Source organism: Rana temporaria, chromosome 12, assembly GCF_905171775.1.
Source record: "Rana temporaria chromosome 12, aRanTem1.1, whole genome shotgun sequence".
NCBI classification, from domain to species: Eukaryota; Metazoa; Chordata; class Amphibia; order Anura; family Ranidae; genus Rana; species Rana temporaria.
In genome coordinates, this window is record NC_053500.1 from 24,717,493 (window position 1) to 24,744,981 (window position 27,489).

Sequence of the window (27,489 nt, forward strand, 5' to 3'; positions counted from 1 at the left end):
GTACGTGTTGTACGTCACCGCGCTTTGCTAGAGCATTTGTTTTTCACGATCATGTATAGGCAAGGCCGTTTTAATGATCAAGTTGAAAAAACATTGTTTTTTCTAGAGCCTGAAAAACGTTGGGCCGGATTCAGAAAGACATACGACGGCGTGTCTCCTAATACGCCATCGTATCTCTGAGTTCCGACGGTCGTATCTATGCGCCTGATTCATAGAATCAGGTTACGCATAGATCTCCCTAAGATCCGACAGGTGTAAGTGACTTACACCGTCGGATCTTAGGCTGCAATTCTAGGCCGGCCGCTAGGTGGCGATTCCATTGCGGTCGGCGTAGAATATGCAAATGAGTCGTTACGCTGATTCACGAACATACGCTTGCCCGTTGCAGTAAATTTACGCCGTTTCCGTAAGAGATACGCGGCGTAAAGATAAAGCTGCCCCCTTGGTGGCGTAGCCAATGTTAAGTATGGCTGCCGTTCCCGCGTCGAAATTTGAAAATTTAACGTTGTTTGCGTAAGTCGTCCGTGAATGGCGCTGGACGGCATTTAGGTTAACGTTGAAACCAATGACGTCCTTGCGACGTCATTTAGCGCAATGCACGTCGGGAAATTTTAGGGACAGCACATGCGCAGTACGATCGGCGCAGGAACGCGCCTAATTTAAATGATCCACGCCCCCTACCCGGATCATTTGAATTAGGCGGGCTTGCGCCGGAGGATTTACGCTACGCCGCCGCAACTTTTACAGGCAAGTGCTTTGTGAATCAAGCACTTGCCCGTAAAACTTGCGGCGGCGTAACGTAAATGAGATACGTTACGCCGCTGCAGAGATGCAGCGATCTACGTGAATCTGGCCTGTTGTTTTTTACAACCCGAAAAATGATCCTGTGTACGCGGCATAAGGCCTCGTACACATGACCGGGTTTCTTGGCAAAAAACAGCAAGAAAACTGCTTCTTGCCGAGATTCCCGTTTGTGTGTACGTCTGGAAATCTGGCCAGAAACTTGACGAGAAAAAAAGAGAACCTGCTCTCTTTTTTCTCGTCGAGATTCTTGTCTTGCCTGTTTCCCGACGAGAAACCCGAGAGTGTGTATACTTACCTGTCGCTGTGGAAACCCGCGCATGCTCGAAATGACTTTGACGCATGCACGGTAGGGTGAAGCAAGATGGCGGCGACGGCATCGAATGTGACGAGCACATCAAGAGAACCGCGGTTCTTTTGAAATGAAAGTCAGTACACTCCGGCGGGAAGAGTTTCTTGCCAAGAATCTCGTCAGGGAAAACGACTGTTTTTTCCTGACAAGATTCTCGGATGTGTGTACAAGGCCTTATAGCCAGGGGAGGGCTGGCAGCCTTAGGCCTGGGGGGAAAGTCCAGTCAAGTGGCCCATTGAACTGTCGAATGAGCTCACCATCCGGTCCCAGGGAGTTGTAGTTTCCTCTGCACTGCTCTGTTTTCTACCCACCGGGAGCTTAAGCGTGGACTACAACTCCCAGAATGCAACAGCTAAAGGCGAGCCACTGTGGCCATGCCCCCGGCCCAACTTCCTAGGGCAGAGGCTGCCGACCATTATGAACATAAGTTAGAGCGGCCTGGGAGGCAATTGCCACCCTGCCCCCCGGCCCAGCCCTCCCCTGCTCATAGCCCCAAAGGTTGGGGTCGAAGGCAACTCCATATTTTGGAATTGGATATTCTGAAAGTTCATATAGGTGTGCTGATCATTTATCTACAAAGGTTTGGTCATAAATGGTCAGGTCCTTTGCATGAACCAAAATCAAGAGGCACAATAGTTTAGCATGCAAGATGATTGCCTCATTCCCACAAGACGGGAGAAGACCATGGGACTTTTCTTACGAGACCTGAGTGCCTGGCCATCCATTAGCTATGATTTGGTGTTTTAGGTTATTGATCTCACACATGACTTCTTTGAAGAGCCATTGAATAAGCACCAATGACACAATTTTACAACCACCGTGTCTTAGATAAACACCATCGCATTACAAGTGGCTCTAAAAGGAATGATAGCCCCAAAAATGTTATCACTCAGCAAACCTTCTGCCAGATAGTTATATATTTTTTAAATAGTTCATTATTTATCGAGGATGCCATGAGATGAACTCAGAAGGCAAGGCAAGGGGATTAGCTTGGTTAAAGAGTGACAGACTTCTGTAATGCTTCAGCCACTTTTCTTGAAATTTGCGGCGGTGGAAATCTGTGTACAAATACTCATCGCGCCTGCAGATCCAACACAGCAAATATTTTCGTATCGCACTTTACGGGCAATAAAATGTCTAGATAAATATTTTTGACAAATACTTTTTTCCGTGGATAGAAAAAGTCAGTTGTTGATATTCCTGCTAAAATGGGACAAACTCAGACCTGTTTTAGTGATGCCCTTAAAGTGATACTATGTTTTTTTTAAAAATAATAAACATGTCATACTTAGAGCCGGTTCACACTGGAGCGGCACGACTTCGGGGGCGACTCGGCAAGGCGTCCTGAAGACGACTTCAGAGGCGACTTGCAAAATGACTTCTGTATAGAAGTCAATGCAAGTAGCCCTGAGTCGCCCCCGAAGTAGTACAAGAACCTTTTTCTAAGTCGGAAGCGACTTGCGTCGCTCCTATTAGAACGGTTCTATTGAAAAGAATGGGACGCGACTTGTCAGGCGGCTGAGTCGCCCGACGAGTCGCCCCAGTGTGAACCAGCTCTTACCTCCACTGTATAGTTTGTTTTGCACAGAGTGGCCCCTGAACATCCTCTTCTGGGGTCCCACGACGGCTGTCTCGGCTACTCCCCAAGGAGCTAACCCCTTCTGGGAAGCTCTCTCCCAAGGGGGTTACCTTGCAGGCGTACTCCCGTGTTATACACGCGGCGTGCATAGCCGCTGAGTGTATGACTCAGCCCCACCCCCCCGGCAGCTACATCATTGGAGCCAATAGTTGCGCTGCTATCAATCTATCCAATGAGGAGCCGATCGACCATGGAGAGAACAATGCGGGATATCGCCCTCGGAAATTCGGGGCTCAGGTAAATAAAACGGGGGCTGCAAAAAACACCAAGGTTTACAACCCCTTTAAAGCCGTGTTCCACCCCATAAAAAAAAACATTAAAGGCCAACAGCTACACATACTACAGCTGCTGGCTTTTATTAAATGGACACTTACCTGTCCTGGAGTCCAGCGATGTCGGCACCCGCAGCTGATGTTTCCATCAGTTGTCGGGTGCTCCGCTGCCGTTGCGGGTACGGGAACCCGGCAGTGTAGCCTTTCGGCCCTACTATGCATGCGCAAGGCTTTGCTCCTCTTTCCTATTGGCCTGGCGGCCGAGGGAGGAAGAGGGAGCCCCGTGGTGATGTCACGGCTCCGCGGCAGGGACTCCCGGAAGTGGGAGGATACCTGTCAAAGATATCCTATCCCCCCTTCCCCGAAAGGTGCCAATTGTGGCACCGGAGGGGGGGGGATAAGATTAGTGGAAGTTCCACTTTTGGGTGGAACTCCGCTTTAACACCATGCATGGGGTCAATGAGCCATATATCTCCTGATTTTATAAAAACAGAATAGATCCATAAGGGACACATATAAGAAGAAAGGGCTTCTTAGATTCTTCTTATATGGGGTCCCATGTGGACCTATTCCATTTTTATATGATCAGGAGATATACGTCTCATTGACCCCATGCATGGTGTTAGGGGTATTTTTTCTTCTTTGCTGTGTAGCTATGGGAGATTTTCCTTCAATAGAAAATTAAAAAATCCATTCACACTACGCAAAATCCTCTCCTAGACAATTGTTACCAAAACAAGTGTCTCCATTGGAAAATTGCCCTTCTATTCCTGTTACAGTGACTTGTGTAAAATGTTGGATTTCCCACCACTGTGGTTAGGGTGACACGATACTTCCACAACAATGTTTTTTTTTTATTTGCAAACCATGCTAGGCTCTCTAATAAGAAAGCCCAGCACTAGCTTTGTACTACCGTGTTTCCCCCGAAAATAAGCCCAGGTCTTATATTAAATTTGGCAACAAAAGACACAGTAGGGCTTATTTTCAGGGTAGGTCTTACCATGTAATGTGCTGTCTTCTCTCCCCCCCCCCCCCTTCCCGGCCTGACAGGAATCCCCAGTGTGAACTGAGTTAAAATGCTTGTAAAATCTTATAATCCACTCTATTACAGTATTATATAATGTACAATGTGTGTTTCTGTAATATCATTTTGACAAATACTTTCGTTATAGCGCCGCTCTGCGCCTCTGTAAAACGCTGGAGCTCTCTTCCCTGCATTTATATTACAGAAATACACACATTGTACATTATATACTACTGCAATAGAGTGGATTATAGGATTGTACAAGCATTTAAAACTAGGGCTTATTTTCTGGCTTATATTGCAGCCCTCCTAGAAAATAATGCTAGGTCTTATTTTTGGGGTAGGTCTTACTTTTGGGGAAACACGATAGTTGACTACATTTGTAAAAATGAAAAGCCATATGGCTCGGTAGATACCTCCCAACTTTATGAGATGGGAACAAGGGACACCTATTAGCAAAAGTATGTAGGCATAGGACACACCTCCTTTCCACACCCCCCCTCCCCTTAAAGGTGAATTGTAAAAAAAATTATTAGTTAAACCCACAAGTGCTTTTTTACCACTACTATTCCTATACACTGGCTTTTGGAATTTACAAATGCAGCAATTTAGAAATCGGATGAAAGGTTTAGAACTGTAAAAACACTTTTTGATAGATAAGTAGTGCATTTTATATACAACTAAATAGACCAGGCCAAAATGAGGGACAAAAGAGGAGGAGGGGGACTTTGTTCTAAATCAGGGACAGTCCCTCAAAATCAGAGACAATTGGGAGCTATGTGTATGGAGGAGGGGGTGATCCTCTTCTAACACAACTGCCTTTGTCTTCTGAATGATCAAACTATAACAGAATATTAACATGTATCTACAGACAATTTTCGTTTATTTTTGTTTTGGATGCAATGAGGTATGATTATAACCCTTGCCAGGTTTTACCACTATCCAGGGATCCATTCGAGAAATTTACCCTCACTTCCTGATATGCAGGCCAATATTTTACCAGACAGGGAGTGAGGGGAAATCTGCACCAGGAAAACAGCTCTAGCATTTAGCAATCTTCTTCACTTCGCCCCTACTACTTAGCCCCAAAAGACGTAATTTATGACGAAACATGTAGGGCGGTGCTGCGTGCTGACATCATTACGTCCCTATCGATCCTGGAAGTGTGGGTTTGAATCAGTTGCCGGAGATTATAGTGTACATTTTGACGTTTTATCTACCTAATTGTTTTGGGGGGGGGGGGGCGGCCTGGAGGAAAACCAGTGGTTCAAATGATAAAACAGCACTGAGAACTGGTGAATTCCAGTTCCAAATAAAATTTTAAGTTTTCCTCCTAAATCACACCATCCATATTCCTCCAGGTACTGTCAGGATTATTCTCAGTAGAGGTACATATAAGACAAAAAAAGCACTAAAATAGTGTGATATTGCTTTAAAATGTAACCCCCAGATAAGTCAGGAAAACACCCACTAATAATGCCCGTACAGAAAAGCACTTGCAAATGAACATGTAAGGATAAACAAAGGGTTCACCGCTGTCACCGCCGTCCTCCACACACAGGGGCCGCACGCGTGCTGTGAAGCAAGTATGGTAATCCGAGTTGGCTGGTTAGCAGTGGAACGCAATGTGTCTTCCTTGTTGCGCCGTTGTAGCCACGCCCTAACGCGTTTCGTCACTTCCGACTTCGACAGAGGGCGTGGGTATTCCTACCAACATCTGAATAATATCACGGATGGGTTTGATTATTGCCTAATTGACCTCTTTAGCTGTAGAGGGTCAACATTATCTGGTAAGCGCTCTCATTACTAGAGGTGGAGGTTTCAAACAAGAAGGTTTCACATTGCTGCTGGTGTTGGATTTCTATCAATTCACTTTTAAAGAAGAGCCTCTATTTATTCTACTTATTCACCTCCACCCCATGGGCCAGATCCACGTACCTCGGCGCATATATAGGCCGGCGTAGCGTATCTCAGATACACTACGCCGCCGTAACTTAGAGCGGAGGTTCCTTATCCACAAAGAATTTGCGCCATAAGTTACGGCGGCGTAGTGTAAATGTGTCGGCGTAAGGGCGCGAAATTCAAATGACTAAGATGTGGGCGTGTTTTATGTTAATTCATCTTGACCCCACGTAAATGAAGTTTTTTTTTAACGCCGCATGCGCCGTCCATGGGGGAATCCCAGTGCGCATGCTCGAAGTCACGTCGCAAATAGTCAATGCTTTCGACGTGAACGTAATTTACGCAAAGCCCTATTCGCGAACGTTTTACGCAAACGACAGAAAATTAGACGCTGGCCCGACGTCCATACTTAACATTGCGTACGCCTCATAAAGCAGTGGTAACTATCCGCCAGAAAAAGCCTTACGCAAACGACGTAAAAAAATGCGCCGGGCGGACGTACGTTCTGAGAATCGGCGTATCTAGCTAATTTGCATACTCTACGCGGAAATCAATGGAAGCGTCACCTAGCGACCAGCGTAAATATGCACCTAAGATCCAACGCCGTACTAAGACATACGTCTTAACCCACATTCAGGCGTATCTTGTTTTGTGAATACAAAACAAAGATACGCCGGCGCATCGTAGAACTTACGCGGCGTATCAATAGATACGCCGCCGTAAGTTCTTCGTGGATCTGGGCCCATGTCTTTATGGGCCTTGCTTTGTGCTCTGGTGAGCAGTCATGTTGGACCATGAATGGGACAACCCCAAACTGTTCCCACAAAGTTGGGAGCATGAAATTGTCCAAAATGTCTTAGTATGCTGACGCCTTAAGAGTTCCCTTCACTGGAACTAAGGGGCCAAGTCCAACCCCTGAAAAACAACCCCCACACCATAATCCCCCCTCCACCAAATGACTTGGACCAGTCCACAAAGTGAGTTTGGGGGTGGAAGAACTTGACTGGCCTGCAAATTCGTGTATTGTCAGCGATTACCAACCCTGAATTATTGCAGGGCTTAATTAAGTCATTTTTGATGTGAAAATATTGGGAACACCAGCTGCAATTTTAGGTTAGGCTGATGGTAGAAGTGCTGGCTTAGGTGAAGGAGGAGATGACTGACACTGTGTCATATCTACAGTCTCCAATATCCAAAGCTCCATATTATATACACTAGTGTTGGATGTAATGTTTGTTTGGAGAACCCTCAAATGTCTGCTTGAGGCAGCAGAATTGGGTCTCTGAATATACAATAAAAAGTGAAAATCCCCATTATGTATACTGGAGGACCCCATCAGATGCAACGGTTAATACATTTTTTTTTTTTACTGGAGTGCCCCTTGAAGTTTTTTTTTTTGTTGTCTAACTTCTTTCAATATCAAGCAAATTTAAAATGCTTTTCAGTCACATCCACCTCCACCACAAGCCCATCAATACCTGTGTTATATATCTTTATTACATTAGTGTTAAGGTGGCGTGTTCCCATGGGAATGCCTTGCGTGCAGTACAGGCTGATGTTCTCATTAGAAGGCTGTAAAAGCAGCTTAATTGCTCTTTATGGATTTACAATACCCTGCTTGGGACAATATAAAACCTTGGTGCACAGCGCCACCTCCTGTCCCTTTTACATTTTGCAGCTTTAGGTTTGCAAAGGATTTTACTGCTTTTAAAGAGTGTCAGCCTAACAATTCGCTCAGGTTTGTTGATTTAGCAAGGCAGTAATTCTGTAAATGATGGCTGGATTTTTCTTCAACATTAAACACTACCTTTTCACCCTAGAAAGTAAACAGAATCATCGATCATTCCCACGTTCAGGTGTGTTACGTACTAAGGGCCAGATTCACGTAGAATGGCGTATGTTTGTGCGGGCGTAACGTATCCTATTTACGTTACGCCTCCGCAACTTTTACAGGCAAGTGCCGTATTCTCAAAAGAAAGTTGCGGCGGCGTAGCGTAAATAGGCCGGCGTAAGCGCGCCTAATTCAAATTGTGAAGAGGTGGGTGTGTGTTATGTAGATTAACCCTGACCCGACGTGATTGATGCGCCGTCCGTGGAATTTCCCAGTGTGCTCCAAAGTACGCCGCAAGGACGTCATTGGTTTCGACGTGAACGTAAATGACGTCCAGCCCCATTCACGGACGACTTACGCAAACGACGTAAATTTTTCAAATTTCGTCGCGGGAACGACGGCCATACTTAACATTGGTACGCCGCATATACGTCACCATATAGCAGGGGTAACTTTACGCCGGGAAAAGCCTAACGTAAACGGCGTAACTGTACTGCGTCGGCCGGGCGTACGTTCGTGAATTCGCGTATCTAGCTGATTTACATATTTTGACGCGTAAATCAGCGTACACGCCCCTAACGGCCAGCGTAAATATGCAGTTACGATCCGACGGCGTAAGAGACTTACGCCGGTCGGATCTAACAGAAATCTATGCGTAACTGATTCTATGAATCAGGCGCATAGATACGACCGACCGGACTCAGAGATACAACGGCGTATCTGGAGATACGCCGTCGTATCTCCTTTGTGAATCTACCCCTAAACGTGTCACTTCGGGGACTGCTGCCTTCATTTTCTGCTTCCATGGCGGCAATACCGCTGACTATCGGTGTAGTAACGCCAGCTACTACAGTGATATTTAGATTCAACGGGGATCTCTCATGGATGAGGTATGCATACTTACATTGGTCCAAGCCAGAACAATATAACTATTCAATACAATTCATACCTAAATTTCAGCTGCAACTCTACAGCTTTCAAAAAAATAATTCCTGGTGATCCTGCCACAATAAAAAGTTCCTGGCAGGGCCGACCATCAGGAATTATGGGGCCCCTTACACAGCTTCAGGCATGGGCCCCCTGGAGCAGAGAACCGGGGGGTGCTGTCGTCTGAAATTGAGAAGCAGGAGGTGGGGGCTGCCGCAAATTGAGAAGAAGAAATAAAGAAAAATATATATAAAAAAAGGAGGGGGTAGCCATCCGGGGCCCTGGGGACCTCTGGGCCCCTTAATATAAAGAAAAAAAGAAATACAAAAAATATATACAAAAATATGTTTTTTTATTTTTTTAAAGGGGGGTTGCTATCTGCGACCTATGGGCCCTTTAATAAAAATAAAGAAAAGAAACCTCTGGGCCCTTTAATAAAGAAATATATATATAAAAAATATAAAATAAACATTCTTTTAAAAAAAAGGGGGGGGGGTTGCCATCCAGGGCCCTGGGGACCTCTGAGCCCTTTAATAATATATATATATAAAAAAATACAAAAAATATATAAAAAAAAATCCGAGGCCCTGGGGATTTCCGGGCCCCAGGGGACCTCTGGACCCCTAAAAAAAATAAAATAATAATAAATTGTCCCTTTAATAAAAAAATAAAATAAAAATATATAAAAAAAAAAATTTTTTATAACAAAAAATAAAAATAAAAACAAGGGTGGGTTTCCATCTGGGCCCCTGGGGACCTCCGGGCCCCTTACAGGTGTACTGCCTGTACCCCCCTGATGGAGGCCCCGGTTCCTGGTGTTCCTGCCATAATATATAATTCTTGGTGATCCTGCCATAATAAAAAATTCTTGGTGATCCTGCCATAATAAATAATTCCCGGTGATCCTGCCATAATAAATAATTCCTGGTGATCCTGCCATAATAAAGGATTCTTGGTGATCCTGCCATAATAAAGGATTCTTGGTGATCCTGCCATAATAAAGGATTCTTGGTGATCCTGCCATAATAAAGGATTCTTAGTGGTCCTGCCATAATAAAGGATTCTTGGTGATCCTGCCATAATAAAGGATTCTTGGTGATCCTGCCATAATAAAGGATTCTTGGTGATCCTGCCATAATAAAGGATTCTTAGTGGTCCTGCCATAATAAAGGATTCTTGGTGATCCTGCCATAATAAAGGATTCTTGGTGATCCTGCCATAATAAATAATCCTTGGTGATCCTGCCATAATAAATAATTCTTGGTGATCCTGCCATAATAAATAATCCTTGGTGATCCTGCCATAATAAATAATCCTTGGTGATCCTGCCATAATTAAAAATTCTTGGTGATCCTGCCATAAAAGTCCTTGTTCAGCCACTGCCTATTATAGGGTGACAACACTTCTGAGTTTCTCTCCTGTGGGGTCACCCTCGCTGATACACATCACACACACATAGTCCAGCATAGTCACCACCAGGAAGTCAGTCCAGAGCAATGATGGGCAGCTTACGTTGGATGAATGCATTTTTAGATTGTAAGCTCACATTGCCTTGTAGTGTAAGAGCCGTGCAAACGTGTAGGCGAAGAAAAATGGTGACTATGGCCCAGATTCTCGTAGAATGGCGTAAAACTGGGCGGGCGTAACGTATCTGATTTACGTTACGCCGCCGCAAGTTTTACAGGCAAGTGCTTAATTCACAAAGCACTTGCGTGTAAGGTTGCGGCGGCGCAACGTAAATCACCCGGCGGAATTCAAATTCGGCGGGTAGGGGGCGTGTTTCATTTAAATGAAGCGCGTCCCCACGCCGAACGAACTGCGCATGCGCCGTCCCTAAAATATCCCGGCGTGCATTGCTTTAAATGACGTCGCAAGGACGTCATTGGTTTTGACGCGGACTTAAATGACGTCCAGCCCCATTCACAGACGACTTACGCAAACAACGTAAATTTTAAAATTTCGACGCGGGAACGACGGCCATACTTAACATTGGTTGCGCCTCATATACCCAGGGGCAACTTTACGCCGGGACAAGCCTAACGTAAACGTCGTAACTTTACTGCGTCGGCCGCGCGTACGTTCGGGAGTTCGCGTATCTAGCTAATTTGCATACTCGACGGGGAAAACGACGGAGGCGACACCTAGCGGACAAAAAAAAAAATTGCATTTAAGATCCGAAGGCGTAAGAGCCTCACGCCTGTCGGATCTAATGGATATCTATGCGTAACTGATTCTAAGAATCAGTCGCATAGATACGACGGCCCAGATTAGGACTTACGACGGCGTACATGGCGCTGCGCCGTCGTAAGCCCCTTGAGAATCTGGGCCTATGACCCTAATAACAGCATCACTACAGTCAAGCACGGAGGTGGAACTAAAGGTACAGGCCGACTCTACCACATTGAGGGGCCAATGGACGGGGCCATGTATTGTAAAATCTTGGATGAGAACCTTCTTCCCTCAGCCAGAACTCCTCCGGCCACTGGGGGGTGCGCGAGCGCCACCGCGTCACTGAGATGCCAATGCGCGTGTCTGGCGGTCGCGATTGGCCGTTACACAGCCAAGGACGTAGATCTGTGCGTGTGTAAACACACACAGATCCACGTCCTGTCAGGGAGGGGAGACCGATGCTGTGTCCCTTGTACATAGGGACAACCATCGGTCACCTCCCCCAGTGACCCCCCTCCCCCCACAGTAAGAATCACTCCCAGGGAACACATTTAACCCCTTCCTCGCCCCCTAGTGTAAACCCCTTCCCTGCCAGTCACATTTATACAGTAACCAATGCATATTTATAGCACTGTTCGCTGTATAAATGTGAATGGTCCCAAAAATGTGTCAAAAGTGTCCGATGTGTCCGCCGCAATATTGCAGTCGTGAAAAAAAACGCAGATATCCGCCATTACTAGTAAAAAAAAAATGTCATAAATCTATGCCCTATTTTGTAGCCGCTATAACTTTTGCGCAAACCCATCAATATACGCTTATTGTGATTTTTTTTTACCAAAAATATGTAGAAGAATATGTATCGGCCTAAACTGAGAAAAAAATATATATATATTTTTTTAAATTGTGATATTTATTATAGCAACAAGTAAAAAATATTGATTTTTTTTCAAAATTGTCGCTCTATTTTTGTTTATAGCGCAAAAAATAAAAACCGCAGAGGTGATCAAATACCACCAAAAGAAAGCTCTATTTGTGGGGAAAAAAGGACGCCAATTTTGTTTGGGAGGCACGTCACACGACCGCGCAATTGTCAGTTAACCACTTAAGACCCGGACCAAAATGCAGCTAAAGGACCAGGCCCCTTTTTGCGATTCGGCACTGCGTCGCTTTAACTGACAATTGCGCGGTCTTGCGACGTGGCTCCCAAACAAAATTGGCGTACTTTTTTCCCCACAGATAGAGCTTTCTTTTGGTGGTATTTGATCACCTCTGCGGTTTTTATTTTTTGCGCTATAAATAAAAATAGAGCGACAATTTTGAAAAAAAATGCAATATTTTTTACTTGTTGCTATAATAAATATCCCCCAAAAATATATAAAAAAACTATTTTTTTCCTCAGTTTAGGCTGATACGTATTCTTCTACCTATTTTTGGTAAAAAAAAATCGCAATAAGCGTTTATCGATTGGTTTGTGCAAAATTTATAGCGTTTACAAAATAGGGGATAGTTTTATTACATTTTTATTAATTATTTTTTTACTACTACTAATGGCGGCGATCAGCGATTTTTTTCGTGACTGCGACATTATGCCGGACACTTCGGACAATTTTGAAACATTTTTGGGACCATTGGCATTTTCACAGCAAAAAATGCATTTAAAATGCATTGTTTATTGTGAAAATGACAATTGCAGTTTGGGAGTTAACCACAAGGGGGCGCTGAAGGGGTGACCTCATGTGTGTTTACAACTGTAGGGGGGTGTGGCTGTAGGTGTGACGTCATCGATTGTGTTTCCCTATAAAAGGGAACACACGATCGATCACGGCGCCACAGTAAAGAACGGGGAAGCCGTGTTTACACACAGCTCTCCCCGTTCTTCAGCTCCGGGACCGATCGCGGGACTCCAGCGGCAATCGGGTCCCGCGGTCACGGAGCTTCGGACCAGGGCGCGTGCCGCGACCCATGGCTGGGCATTATACAATCACGTACAGGTACGTGATTTTGCCCAGCCGTGCCATTCTGTCGACGTATATCGGCGTTAGGCGGTCCTTAAGTGGTTAAAGCGACGCAGTGCTGAATCGCAAAAAGTGGCCTGGTCCTTTAGCTGCAAAATGGTCTGGGGCTTAAGAGGTTAAATTGTAAGAAAATAAATAAAATAATAATAATTTTTTACATAATTTTTTTAAGTAAAAACTTTTTATTAATTATTTATTTTTACAGCTTTGTGCTTTGGTGGGCTTTGGGGTCTAAACAGACCCCTGATGTCTCACTTTTGAGAGAGAGAGAGAGAAAGGAACTGAAGACAGAGATTCCCCAGTCCCTTTCTCTGCAGCAAAGCAGCAGGGGGAATGCGCACAGCACAGGGTGATTAGGGCGTGCCCAGGCACATCTGGCACACCCTGTGCGCACGCCTATGAATACACCTATGATCAGGGCAGCCATCAGGAATTATGGGGCCCCTTACACAGCTTCAGGCATGGCAGAGAACCAGGGGGGGGGGGGGGGGATGCTGCTGCCTGAAATTGAGAAGCGGGGGGGGGGCTGCCGCGAATTGAGAAGCGGGGGGGGGCCCTTTACAAGAGAAAGAAGAAATAAAGAAAAATATATAAGAAAAGGAGCCAATCCGGGGCCCTGGGGACCTCTGGGCCCTTTAATAATATATATATATTATATATATATATATATATATATACACAAATTATTATTATTTTTTATAAAAATAAATTACAAAAAAGGGGGGGTTGCGATCCGGGACCTCTGGGCCCTTTAATAAAAAAAATTTAAAATAAAAAAAATATATAAAAAAATAAATAAAATAAACATTTATAAAAAAAAAAAGAGTGGGGTTGCCATCCAGGGCCCTGGGGACCTCTATAATAATAATAATAATAATAATAATAATAATAATAATAATAATAATAATAATAATAATAATAATAATAATATTATATATATAAAATATATAAAAAAATGTTTTTTATAAAAAAGGGGGGTTGTCATCCGGGGACCTGGGGATCTCCGGGCCCCTGGGGACCCCCGTACCCCTAAAAAAAAAATTGGCCCTTTAATAAAAAATAAAATAAAAATATATTGGAAATATTTATTTATTTTTTATAAAAAATAAATAAAAAAAAGGGGGGGTTGCCACCTCCAGGCCCCTGGTGACCTCCGGACCCCTAAAAAAAATAAAAAAAAATTATAAGTGTGTTGCCATCCGGGCCCCTGGGGACATCCGGGCCCCTTACAGGTGTACTGCCTGTACCCCCCTGATGGCGGCCCTGCCTATGATACAAGTTATAGAGCCTTCATTTCTCATTTGCTCTAGTTGTAGTAAATCCCCCCTATATGTCATGCAGTTAGGGTTTCCGTCTACTTTTAAATAAAAGTGCTGATCACATCAATTACAGAGGAAGATCAAATGCTTTTTCATTTCTAGAGGAAAATAGAAAGTCCAAACGGGAAAAGTGCTCTCCTTCTATTGTAATCCCCAACGCAGAATTTCCCTATCAAATGATCCAATGAGATTGAGGAAATGATGTGACATGTACAATGTTTTATTATAGAAGATAAAAGCATGGCTGATAAGTGAAGGGATCTGTCGGCACACACCTGTGTGATATCCACCTATTACCAAGGACATCATATAATAGTATACACAACAATCCGCCTATTGTACGCCGCACAACAAAGGCTTACAGACACTATGGGAGCTCTGCTATTATTATACACAGGCAATGCATTTCTCTTCTAGGCGAGGAACAAGAATCACCTGTTTTTGTTGAAAAAGCTATTTTTTACAATGCAGAAACAAATGACATTAGCCACGTTGTATCAATTAAAAGCAAAAATTCATATAAAATGCAGCGTTGTGCTTAGATACAATTGGTTGTGAATGTCACCGGCGCAAAAGAAAATAAATAAATAAATAAATAAATGTGAACCGTGATCTGCTGCAGTACTGTGTGCCCTTAGTGGGGGTCAATAGTGCATGAGGAAGAAAAGTGTTACTGCGCTGATCTAATTATCCAGAGGTATTAAATCTCTGGGAGTATGGACATAAGTGAAATATCAGGGCCACAATGTACCCAATCTTAAATGTGAATAACCTGGATACAAACAATATATAAAAAAAATATGAGAAATATATGAGTCATACAAATGTGACACAGTGATTTCAAACTTGAATCGTATATCTAGATCAGTGTGTCAGCATACAATCCATATGCCACAGTGCTTCTATGAGAAAAATGGCTGTTGCTGCTACTGACCAACCAAATAGTGAAAACAATACGAAAGATATTACAAAAAATATTGTGTATATATGTGTATAAAACTACAATATGCAGTATGCCAACTGCACCGTGAGTTGTCCAATAACCGATATTGGAACAAAATAAATATCAAAAAAGTGAAATAATTATCAAACAACCATACAAATGTGCTATGTGCTGACTGCACTTAAGAATAGTCCAAATGTCAGGCAATCTTGCGCTTATACAATAGGTTCCAGCAAACACAAGGTTCAATGTTGGTAGTACTGTGTAGAGGAAAGTGCCGCTATCTCTTCCACCCGACAAAGATGTGCCACCATCACCAATGGTTAAAATCAACACTCACCAGACCCCAGATATTATTAGGCTCCAAAGTGGTGTCTTTTCTTTGTCCGTCAGTGGGTGTTGCCTCCTTTTCCCTTTTACAAGGTGTCATCAATTCAATATAAAGTGCCTCTGACCGGCACTGAGTGTCTTTGGCAGTGTCAACCGTTAAAAGCCGCTGACCAGCATTTAAATGGCGTCCTAAGAGGTGTGCTTGCCCCGCTGTGCTCCGCATGTATTGCTACAAGGGGTCCCCTTGTAGCAATACATGCGGAGCACAGCGGGGCAAGCACACCTCTTAGGACGCCATTTAAATGCTGGTCAGCGGCTTTTAACGGTTGACACTGCCAAAGACACTCAGTGCCGGTCAGAGGCACTTTATATTGAATTGATGACACCTTGTAAAAGGGAAAAGGAGGCAACACCCACTGACGGACAAAGAAAAGACACCACTTTGGAGCCTAATAATATCTGGGGTCTGGTGAGTGTTGATTTTAACCATTGGTGATGGTGGCACATCTTTGACGGGTGGAAGAGATAGCGGCACTTTCCTCTACACAGTACTACCAACATTGAACCTTGTGTTTGCTGGAACCTATTGTATAAGCGCAAGATTGCCTGACATTTGGACTATTCTTAAGTGCAGTCAGCACATAGCACATTTGTATGGTTGTTTGATAATTATTTCACTTTTTTGATATTTATTTTGTTCCAATATCGGTTATTGGACAACTCACGGTGCAGTTGGCATACTGCATATTGTAGTTTTATACACATATATACACAATATTTTTTGTAATATCTTTCGTATTGTTTTCACTATTTGGTTGGTCAGTAGCAGCAACAGCCATTTTTCTCATAGAAGCACTGTGGCATATGGATTGTATGCTGACACACTGATCTAGATATACGATTCAAGTTTGAAATCACTGTGTCACATTTGTATGACTCATATATTTCTCATATTTTTTTTATATATTGTTTGTATCCAGGTTATTCACATTTAAGATTGGGTACGTTGTGCTTAGATAACATGCGGTGACGACCATTTCAGCGTGCTCTGTATGCGCCTTTCCCTAACACGTAGAAATACAATGGCCGTTCACACTTCACCTACATGTAATAAAACAATTGTTGTGCATTGGAATGAAATAAACTCCAGAAGAGCGTACACTGGAAACTTGTATGTGTAATAGAGAGTTCATTATGGCGGGAATCAAACCACAAGAAAAAGACGCACCATCCTAGAAGTCTAAGACCCCTTTCACACTGAGGAGTTTTTCAGGCTCCTTAATACCGCCTGAAAAACTCCTACCCGGCAGTCTCAGTGTGAAAGCCTGAGTGCTTTCACACTGGAGTGGTGCGCTAGCAGGACCGCTCCAAAAGTCCTGCCAGCAGCATCTTTGGAGCGGTGTGTTTACCGTTCCTCCGCCGCTCCTTCCTATTGAAGGCAATGGGAAACCGCGGTAATACCGCCCGCAATGCGCCTCTGCGGCGGTATTAACCCTTTTTCGGCCTCTGGCGGGGGTTAAAACCGCACCAATAGCGTCTGAATACGCCGCAATTCCGATGGTATAGCGGTACTAAAAATAGCGCCGCTATACCGTCAGCGCACCTCCTGCCCCAGTGTGAAAGGGGCCTAAAGGAAAAATAAAAATAAATCCCCTGATAAAAAGAGAGGAACAAATTATGGAACTTTATATGCACTAAGGCAGGGGTCAGCAACCTTTTTCCACTTAAAGTGGTTGTAAACCCACTATTTGGACTTTTACCTACAGGTAAGCCTACAACAAGGCTTACCTGTAGGTAAGGAGAATATCTCCTAAACCTGCACGGTTTAGGAGATATTACCCCCGCAATGCGGGCGGCGCATGCGCAGGGGGGACTCCACGGCTGAAGGACCGGCATCGCCGGACCCTGCCGATTTTAAATCTCCCGCGCGCACGCGCGGGAGTGACGTCATCGCCGCTCCAGCCAATCACAGCGCTGGAGCGGCGATACCCGGAAGACACGCCGGAGCAAGATGACATCCTGCTCGGCGTGGACCAGGTAAGTGGTACACACCTCGTTCCGAGGTAAGTATTTCATAATAGGCTAGTATGCGATGCATACTAGCCTATTATGCCTTTTGCATTGCAGGTTTGGGGAAAAAAAAAAAAAGTTTATGCGGTTTATAACCGCTTTAAGGGCTGGATTCAATGTATGTGAATGCATGGAGGGCCACATTCACCTGCTAATAAATTAAGATAATAATCTGGACCCCTTTACATTACACAGCACCGTACCTCTGGACGCCTTTACATTACACAGCCCCTGCACCTCTGGATCCCTTTACATTACACAGCCCCCGCACTTCTGAACTCTCTTTACATTACACAGCCCCTGCACCTCTCGACCCCTTTACATTACACAACCCTGCACCTCTGGACGCCTTTACATTACACAGCCCCGCACCTCTGGACCCCTTTACATTACACAGCCCCGCACCTCTTGACCCCTTTACATTACACAGCCCCTGCACTTCTGGACCCCTTTATATTACACAGCACCCGTACCTCTAGACCCCTTTACATTACACAGCCCCCACACCTCTGGACCCCTTTACATTACACAGCCCCTGCACCTCTGGACCCCGTTATAGTACACAGCCCCTGTACCTCTGGACTCCTTTACATTACACAGCCCCTGCACCTCTGGACCCCTTTACATTACACAGCCCCTGCACTCCTGGATCCCTTTACATTACACAGCCCCCGCACCTCTAGACCCCTTTACATTACACAGCCCCTGCACCTCTGGACCCCGTTATAGTACACAGCCCCTGTACCTCTGGACTCCTTTACATTACACAGCCCCCCCTGCACATCACACAGCCCCCCTGTTATGCTTTAAAATTGCGCACACTCGTGGAATAGCGACAAACTACAATACTTTTAAATCTCCATAGGCGACGCTTTAAACATTTCTACAGGTCACCAGTTTAGAGTCACAGAGAAGGTCGTGTGCTAGAATTATTGCTCTCGCTCTAACGCTCTAAAAAATCCAGTGGTGATCAAATACCACCAAAGTAAAGCTCTATTTGTGTGAATTGTTTTAAAAAAATATATATATAATTTGTGTACAGTTTTGTATGACCAACCAATTCCCAGTTAAATTAGCACAGTGCTGAATAGGAAGAAAATGCCCTGGTCATGAAGGGGGTAAAACCTTTCGGAGGTCATGAGGTTAAAAGTCATAAGTTACATTATACATTTTACATGGGTGACAAGGAGATGTTGGTGATTGGGTATGTGGAATTTAGCAATGTGGACAAGACTGAACACATGGGTGCTGAGTATGTATTATATACAGCGGAACCTTGGTTTATGAGTAACGCGGTTAACAAACATTTTGAATAACGAGCAACTTTTTTTTTTTATTCTGACTCGGTTTGGGAGTGTTGTCTCGCAAAACGAGCAGAATTCAAGCTAATGGGGTGTGCAGTACCGCATTTGTCCTGAGGTGCGGGGGCGCCGGTGACACTCGGAACGGTTCAAAGCTCTTCTGAGTCATTTGGAAATACTCGGAATCACTTGGAAATACTCAGAAATAATCCGTTCCCGAATGTTTCTGAACATTTCCGAGATCAGCCAAACTGTCCCAGAGTATTTCTGCGGCTCTCTGGCGCCCCCCCCACCTCTGGCCACATGTGGTATTGCATGCCATAGAAGTCAATGCGGAACAAATGATCTTTGTTTGCATTGACTTCTATGGGGAAACTAGCTTTGATATGAGAGTGCTTTGGATTACAAGCATTCTCCTGGAACGGATTATGCTCGTAATCCAAGGTTCCACTGTATTTATATTGACTTTACTTGTTTTTTCTTCTTTAAACAGGAGCCATATCCACTCCATCCCCGTGATAAAACATGCCATCGCCCAGAAGAATCCTTCAAAAATGGATGAGTATATAGGTGACGCAAGGATACTGAGACCACCTGGGAACCCACCTTTACTGCTCCTCTCACCTGTTCTAGAATGGTTTAAGGTTCAAGACTTACACTATGACCGATCGGCACCCTAGATGGGGTATCCCTAATCATTTTTCAGGTTTCGCCATTTCTAAAAATACATTTATTCCTTGTGACTCTCCTGCTTTTAGTGCCCCCAAGACAATTGAAATCTAAAATTTGAGAGTGCAGAAAATAGGTTACTGATTTCTTGGACTAAATACTAATGGCCAGATTCAGAAACAGTTACGCCGGCGTATCAGTAGATACGCCGTCGTAACTCTGAATCTACGCCGTCGTAAATTTAAGCGTATTCTGGTAACCAGATACGCTTAAATTAGGATAAGATACGAGCGGCGTAAGTCTCCTACGCAGTCGTATCTTAGGGTGCATATTTACGCTGGCCTCTAGGTGGCGCTTCCGTTGAGTTCGGCGTAGAATATGCAAATGACTAGATACGCCAATTCACGAACGTACGCTTGCCCGTCGCAGTAAAGATACGCCGTTTCCGTAAGAGGTACGCCGGCGTAAAGATAAAGCTGCCCCCTAGGTGGCCTAGTCAATGTTAATTATGGCCGTCGTTCCCGCGTCGAAATTTGAAAAATTTACGTCGTTTGCGTAAGTCGTCCGTGAATGGGGCTGGACGTAATTTACGTTCACGTCGAAACCAATATGTCCTTGCGGGGTACTTTGGAGCAATGCACACAGAGATATGTACACGGACGGCGCATGCGCTGTTCGTAAAAAACGTCAATCACCTCGGGTCACCAATCATTTACATAAAACACGCCCCCCTCATCCTCATTTGAATTAGGCGCGCTTACGCCGGCCCCATTTACGCTACGCCGCCGTAACTTAGGAGGCAAGTGCTTTGTGAATACAGCACTTGCCTCTCTGACTTACGGCCGCGTAGCGTAAATACGATACGCTACGCCGCCTGAAAGATGCGCCGCCCTACCTGAATCTAGCTATAAGACAGTTTGCTGAAAACGTTTTTGCCTGGGTCCTCATTGGAAAGATTTCCTAGAGTAAAGCGTCGTACACACAGTTCGATTGTTGGACAACCGAGTGTCTGATTTTTGTCAAAAGGCCGTGTGCCAGGATCTTGTCTGGCATACCAATGTTACACAAATTGTCGTGCCACAAACACGAATGTAGTAATTTCAGCTCTTGAGCGCCACCCTTTGGGCCCCTTCTGCTAATTTTGTGTTTGGTGAGCATTGATTCCGAGAATGCATGTTTGTACTTTCGACTTTTGTGTGATGCATTTGTGTAGTGACCATACAAAAATCTGATGTGGAACTGTCGTTTGACAAAAATTTACTAGCCTGTCATCCAACATTTGTTGGTGGAAAATTGGACAACAATTGTCAAAAGGAGCGTACTAACGGTAAGAATTTAAGACACCAGTCTGTCAACAGACAATTCCAAAGATCGAACCGTGTGTACGAGGCTTAACTCTCCACAGGGACAGAGGGACAAATGGCAATACAAAAGTGACAGACCCTAACCCTAACAAAGTTTGGGGTGAAGTTGGGTTAAAAAATATTGAACCTATCTGGCTTACAAACTGGGCATACAAATAGGTAGATTCAGTAAGAGTTAGGTCGGCTTATCAGTAGATAAGCCGACCTAACTCAGAATCTAAGCCAACTTATGTTTAAGTGTATGCTCAAACAGAGATACGCTTAAAGCGGATCTCCCACGGCTTAATCGTTTTTTTTTTATGGGCTATTCAAATATGTATTAGCACTGCTGTGCTAAACTCACGTTTCCGGTGTCTGGCCGCCCCTCCGCTGTTATTCCGTCCATAATAAATACTTTTATTCTTGTTTGCGTCCCGTGGCCATCTTGGCTTTGGGCGCTCGATTCCCACAAGGAGCTACTTCCTATTTGCGGTGGATGCTGTCCCAGCATCCACCGCTCGATCTCGTGGATGCGCACTGGCGAAGGTGCCCGGCGGCGTGAGCGTCTCTGTTGTCATCGCAACAGAACTGAAGTCGCGCGATGTTGGATAACAGAGCAGAATATTACAATTAGAGAGCTCTGACACTGGCTCCCAGCAGGCACAGCGCAGCACAGGAAACGGCAGAAAACCCGTCGGAAACCCGAGGGGGGGCAGACCGGAAGCATGGCTCATAAATAAGGTACACATTTGCTAATTAAAATCAAAATAGCCGATTCATGATTACTTTGCAGCGGTAGAAATATGGAGCTATAGTTTAAATGAGGGTGGAGATCCGCTTTAAACATATCTAAGATACGACGGCTTGCGCTGTCCTATCTTAGATTGCAATATTTCGGATGGCCGCTAGGTGGCGCTTCTATTGTGGTCGGCCTAGAATATGTAAATGAGGAGATACGCCGATTCACGAACGTACGCCCGGCCGACGCAGTACTTTTACGTAAGAGATAGGCCGCCTAAAGTTAGAGATAGGCCCTAATGGAATAGTAATGTTAAGTATGGCCGCCCTTCCCGCGTCGAAATTCGAAATTTTTACGTCGTTTGCGTAAGTCGTCCGTGAATCGGGATTTACATCGTTTACGTCCACGTCGAAATCAATAGGCCCGTGCGGCGTACTTAGCCGCAATGCACACTGGGAAATGTAGGCACCCGGCGCATGCGCAGTAAGGAAAACCGTCAAAAACGTAAGGTCAAGCCACATTAACATAAAACACGCCCCCTTACACACATTTGAATTAGGCGCCCTTACGCCCGCCCGCTTTAGGCTACGCCGCCGTAACTTAGCAGGCAAGTACATTGTGAATCATGTACTTGCCTAGCTAACTTACGGCGGCGTAGCCTAAACACGCTAAGCTACGCCGCCGCAAGTTTAGGCACATCTACTTGAATCTACCTAAAAATGTGGTTTGCTCATAGCAACTAGGAATGAGCCGAACACCCCCCCCCATTCGGTTCGCACCAGAACCTTCGAACAGACCAAAAGTTTGTGTGAACTTTAGAACCCCATTAAAGTCTATGGGACTCGAACGTTTGAAAACGAAAGTGCTAATTTTAAAGGCTAATATGCAAGTTATTGTCCTAAAAAGTGTTTGGGGACCCGGGTCCTGTATCAATGCAAAAAAAAGTTTTAAAAACTGCAGTTTTTTCGGGAGCAGTGATTTTAAATGACTTTTTATCCTTCAGAAATGACACTTTGTGCAGAGACAGTTCTAAGCACGGGAAACAAGCGCTACTTTACAGGCATATTTTACACACCCCTCTAGGTACGAAATTTAAAGGAATATTTCACTTTTATTGTTTCACTTTAAACATTATTAAAATCACTGCTTCCGAAAAAACTGCCTTTTTTAAAAACTTTTTTTTTTGCAGGATAGCATGAGCAGCCTTACGCGGAACCAGACGAACGTAAACGACGTAAACTGCGTACGTAGGGCGCGCGTACGGTTGTGAATCGGCGTTAGTATGCAATTTGCATACTCTACGCTGACCACTACGGGAACGCCACCTAGCGGCCAGCGTAAGAATGCAGCCTACGATACGACGGCATAAGAGCCTTATGCCAGTCATATCTTAGGCTGCAGTCGGCGTATCGAGCTCTCTGAATCAGGAGCAGTCGATACGCCGGCGCAACTAAGCAATTGCGCTGCGTAACTATGGTTACGCAGACGCAATTGCTTTCTGAATCTACCCCACTAGGTGTCAGATATACCAAATTCTTTAGTCTTGCGTTTTTTGCTACATCTACTTGTCACGCTATGGTACTATGAGCTGCAGATATAATATATTTTAGTTGGGGTTCCCCGATAATGAAAGAAAAGTCTTTTAAGATTTGCTCCATTGTGAAAAAGTTGAGAAAGGGCGACCCAAACACCTTGAAACTTTCCTAAATATAATCCAGGTGCTCCAATATGAATACGTTTTAGTAAATATTATACAGAATCATTGTCTGGCTGTATGGGGAGGCAAACATTCCCCGTCTCCATCAGATAAGGGTTCAGATTAGAGGAACAATAGGTTGAGGTAACAGGAAGGATGTATGTGCTTCATGGTGTAAAATGTTATCTGCAAGGCATGTAAGGACACCCAGGGAACAAAATACCAGATCCGAATTGGTACCTTGGGATGTCATTCTGTGAAGCCCTCGGAATTTTGTTAGAGAACCTTAGTGAACAAACAGCATCATGAAGGCCAAGGAACACACCAGACAGGTCAGGGATAAGGTTGTGGAGAAGTTTAAAGCAGGGTTAGGTTATAAAAAAATATCCCAAGCTTTGAAGATCTCACAGAGCTCTGTTCAAGCCATCACCAGAAAATGGAAAAGTTTGGTACAATCTACCAAGACATGGCCGTCCACCTAAACTGACCGGCCGGGCAAGGAGAGCATTCATCAGAGATGCAGCCAAGAGGCCCATGGTAACTCTGGAGGAGCTGCAGAGATCCACAGCTCAGGTGGGAGAATCTGTCCACAGGACAACTATTAGTCGTGCTCTCCACAAATCTGGCCTTTATGGATGAGCGGCAAAAAAAAAGTCATTGGTGAAAGAAAGTCATAAGAAAACACATGGACACAGAAAAAGAAGGAGCTCTGGTCAGATGAGATAGAAATTTAACTTTTTGGCCTAAAAGCAAAACGCTACGTGTGGCAGAAACTAACACTGCACACAGAGGCATAGCTTAAAGCTTGTGGGCCCCGATGCAAAAGTTGACCTGGAGTTCGCAGAGTTCCTCCTTACATCAGAGGACAGGGATCACCGCTGGAGAATCAGAGGACAGGGATCACCGCTGGAGAATCAGAGGACAGGGATCACCGCTGGAGAATCAGAGGACAGGGATCACCGCTGGAGAATCTCAGGACAGGGATCACCGCTGGAGAATCAGAGGACAGGGATCACCGCTGGAGAATCAGAGGACAGGGATCACCGCTGGAGAATCAGAGGACAGGGATCACCGCTGGAGAATCAGAGGACAGGGATCACCGCTGGAGAATCTCAGGACAGGGATCACCGCTGGAGAATCAGAGGACAGGGATCACCGCTGGAGAATCAGAGGACAGGGATCACCGCTGGAGAATCAGAGGACAGGGATCACCGCTGGAGAATCTCAGGACAGGGATCACCGCTGGAGAATCTCAGGACAGGGATCACCGCTGGAGAATCAGAGGACAGGGATCACCGCTGGAGAATCAGAGGACAGGGATCACCGCTGGAGAATCAGAGGACAGGGATCACCGCTGGAGAATCTCAGGACAGGGATCACCGCTGGAGAATCAGAGGACAGGGATCACCGCTGGAGAATCAGAGGACAGGGATCACCGCTGGAGAATCAGAGGACAGGGATCACCGCTGGAGAATCTCAGGACAGGGATCACCGCTGGAGAATCTCAGGACAGGGATCACCGCTGGAGAATCAGAGGACAGGGATCACCGCTGGAGAATCAGAGGACAGGGATCACGCTGGAGAATCAGAGGACAGGGATCACCGCTGGAGAATCTCAGGACAGGGATCACCGCTGGAGAATCAGAGGACAGGGATCACCGCTGGAGAATCTCAGGACAGGGATCACCGCTGGAGAATCTCAGGACAGGGATCACCGCTGGAGAATCAGAGGACAGGGATCACCGCTGGAGAATCAGAGGACAGGGATCACCGCTGGAGAATCAGAGGACAGGGATCACCGCTGGAGAATCTCAGGACAGGGATCACCAATTTTCAGATGGCAGCATAAAGTTGTAGGGATGCTTTTCTTCAGCAGGGACAGGGAAGCTGGTCAGAGTTGATAGGAAGATGGATGGAGCCAAATACAGGGAAATCTTAGAAGAAAACCTGTTAGAGTCTGTAAGACTTGAGACTGGGGCGGAGGTTCAACTTCCAGCAGGACAACGACCCAAAACATACATCCAGAGCTACAATGGAATGGTTTAGATCAGGGGTCTCAAAGTACCGGCCCGCAGGCCATTTGCGGCCGGCGGACCGGTTATAAATGGCCCGCAGGCAGGGCGGGGGGTGCCGCGGAAGTGGGGGGAGTAGATTTTCTTCACATGCAGAGTAGCGCAGGAAGCATCTGTAATAAGTTCACTTGTCTGTCATGTCACGCTGCTCCCCGCCCCCCGGCGGCCCCCCCTCTCTTCTCGGCCATCCCCATTTGCTTGTGATATCACCTAGGATGGACGAGAAGAGAGGGGGGCCCCCGGGGGCTGGGGAGCAGCGTGACATGACAGACAAGTGAACTTATTACAGATGCTTCCTGCGCTACTCTGCATGTGAAGAAAACCACAACAAGTAAACGCTGACCTGTGCCCTATGTACCCTGATTGTGCCCCATGTACCCTGATTGTGCCCCATGTACCCTGATTGTGATGTCATGTGCCCCATGTACCCTGATGTGCCCCATGTACCCTGATTGTGCCCTCATGTGCCCCATGTACCCAGATGTGCCCTGATTGTGCTCCATGTGCCCTGATGTGCCCCATGTACCCCAATGTGGCCCATGTACCTTGATTGTGCCCTCATGTGCCCCATGGTCCCTGATTGGGCCCTCATGTGCCCCATGTACCCCGATTGTGACGTCATGTGCCCCATGTACCCTGATTGTGCCCTCATGTTCCCCATGTACCCTGATGTGATGGGCTCTGTACCCTGATGTGCTGTGTCCTGTACCCTGATGTGCCATGTGCCCTGTCCTGATGTGCCTTGCCATGCCCCGTAACCTGATGTGGCCTGTTGTGCTGTGCTCTGATATGCTGGGCTCTGTACCCTGATGTGTTGTGCCCTGTACCCTGATGTGCTGGGCTCTGTACCCTGATCTGTGCTGTGCCCTGATGTGCGCTGTGCCCTGATGTTCTGGGCTCTGTGACCTGATGTGCTGTGCCCTGATGTGCGCTGTGCCCTGATGTTCTGGGCTCTGTGACCTGATGTGCTGTGCCCTGATGGTGAGTGGTCAGTGGGGTGTGTAGTGGTCAGTGGGGTGTGTAGTGGTCAGTGTGCAGTGTAGTGGTCAGTGGGGTGTGTAGTGTTCAGTGTTCAGTGTGTAGTGTGCAGTGTAGTGGTCTGTGTGCAGTGTAGTGGTCAGGGTTAATAATGCATCCACTGACACCAGTGCTGGGGGGGTTAATAATGCGTTCGCTGACACCAGTACTGTTGTTTTTGAAGTTTGAAAGTTTGCATGCGGCCCCCCCATGGGATATGAAAACTTGTCTTGTGGCCCTCAGGTAATTTGAGTTTGAGACCCCTGGTTTAGATCAAAGTATATTCATGTGTTAGAATGGCCCAGTCACAGTCCAGACCTAAATCCAATTGAGAATCTGTGGCAAGACTTGAAAATTGCTGTTCACAGACGCTCTCCATCCAATCTGACAGAGCTTGAGATATTTTGCAAAGAATGGGCAAAGATTTCTCTCTAGATGTACAAAGCTGGTGGAGACATCCCCAAAAAGACTTACAGCTGTAATTGCAGTGAAAGGAGGTTCTACAAAGTATTGTCTCAGGGGGCTGAATACAAATACACACCACACTTTTCACACATTTATTTGTAAAAAAAATGTTGAAAAACGTTTATCATTTTCCTTCCACTTTACAACTATGTGCCACTTTGTGTTGGTCTATCACATAAAATCCCAATAAAATACATTACGTGGAAAATTTCAAGGGGTATGAATACTTTTTCAAGGCACTGCATCCAGTGAAGTGAACAGCCTCAGATGATACACAGAGATTAAAGAAATCTCCCTACATAAGTTTTACATGTATATCTGCTGTCTTCACCTGTCTACATTATTTTTGACCTCTCCCACTTCTCATAAGCCACACCCCTTATAGAATCCACCCACTCTGTCCCCTGTATTCCACTTGCCTTTAGTGTCAGGAGTATACAGCTCAGCATCACAGATCAGGGTATACAGGTCAGCATTACCGATATGGTACATAGCCCAGCATCACATAAAGGGTATATAGATCAGCAGCATCACATAAAAGTACATAGATCAGCATCACATAAAAGTATATAGATCAGCATCACATAAAGGGT

The 27,489-nt window shown here is 45.3% G+C and overlaps 1 protein-coding gene and 1 long non-coding RNA gene across 2 annotated transcripts in view; one reads left to right on the forward strand and one right to left on the reverse strand.

Moving 5' to 3' along the window:
- HNF4A (hepatocyte nuclear factor 4 alpha) overlaps positions 1 to 27,489 on the reverse strand; it is a 133,924-nt gene that overhangs the window by 100,793 nt on the left and 5,642 nt on the right. The window lies entirely within an intron of this gene.
- The window catches only part of LOC120919619, a 57,607-nt gene that overhangs the window by 23,852 nt on the left and 6,266 nt on the right, over positions 1 to 27,489 (forward strand). Inside the window, exon 2 of the long non-coding RNA XR_005744599.1 lies at positions 19,389 to 19,601. This is a non-coding gene — a long non-coding RNA (uncharacterized LOC120919619). The remainder of the gene's footprint in view (positions 1 to 19,388; positions 19,602 to 27,489) is intronic.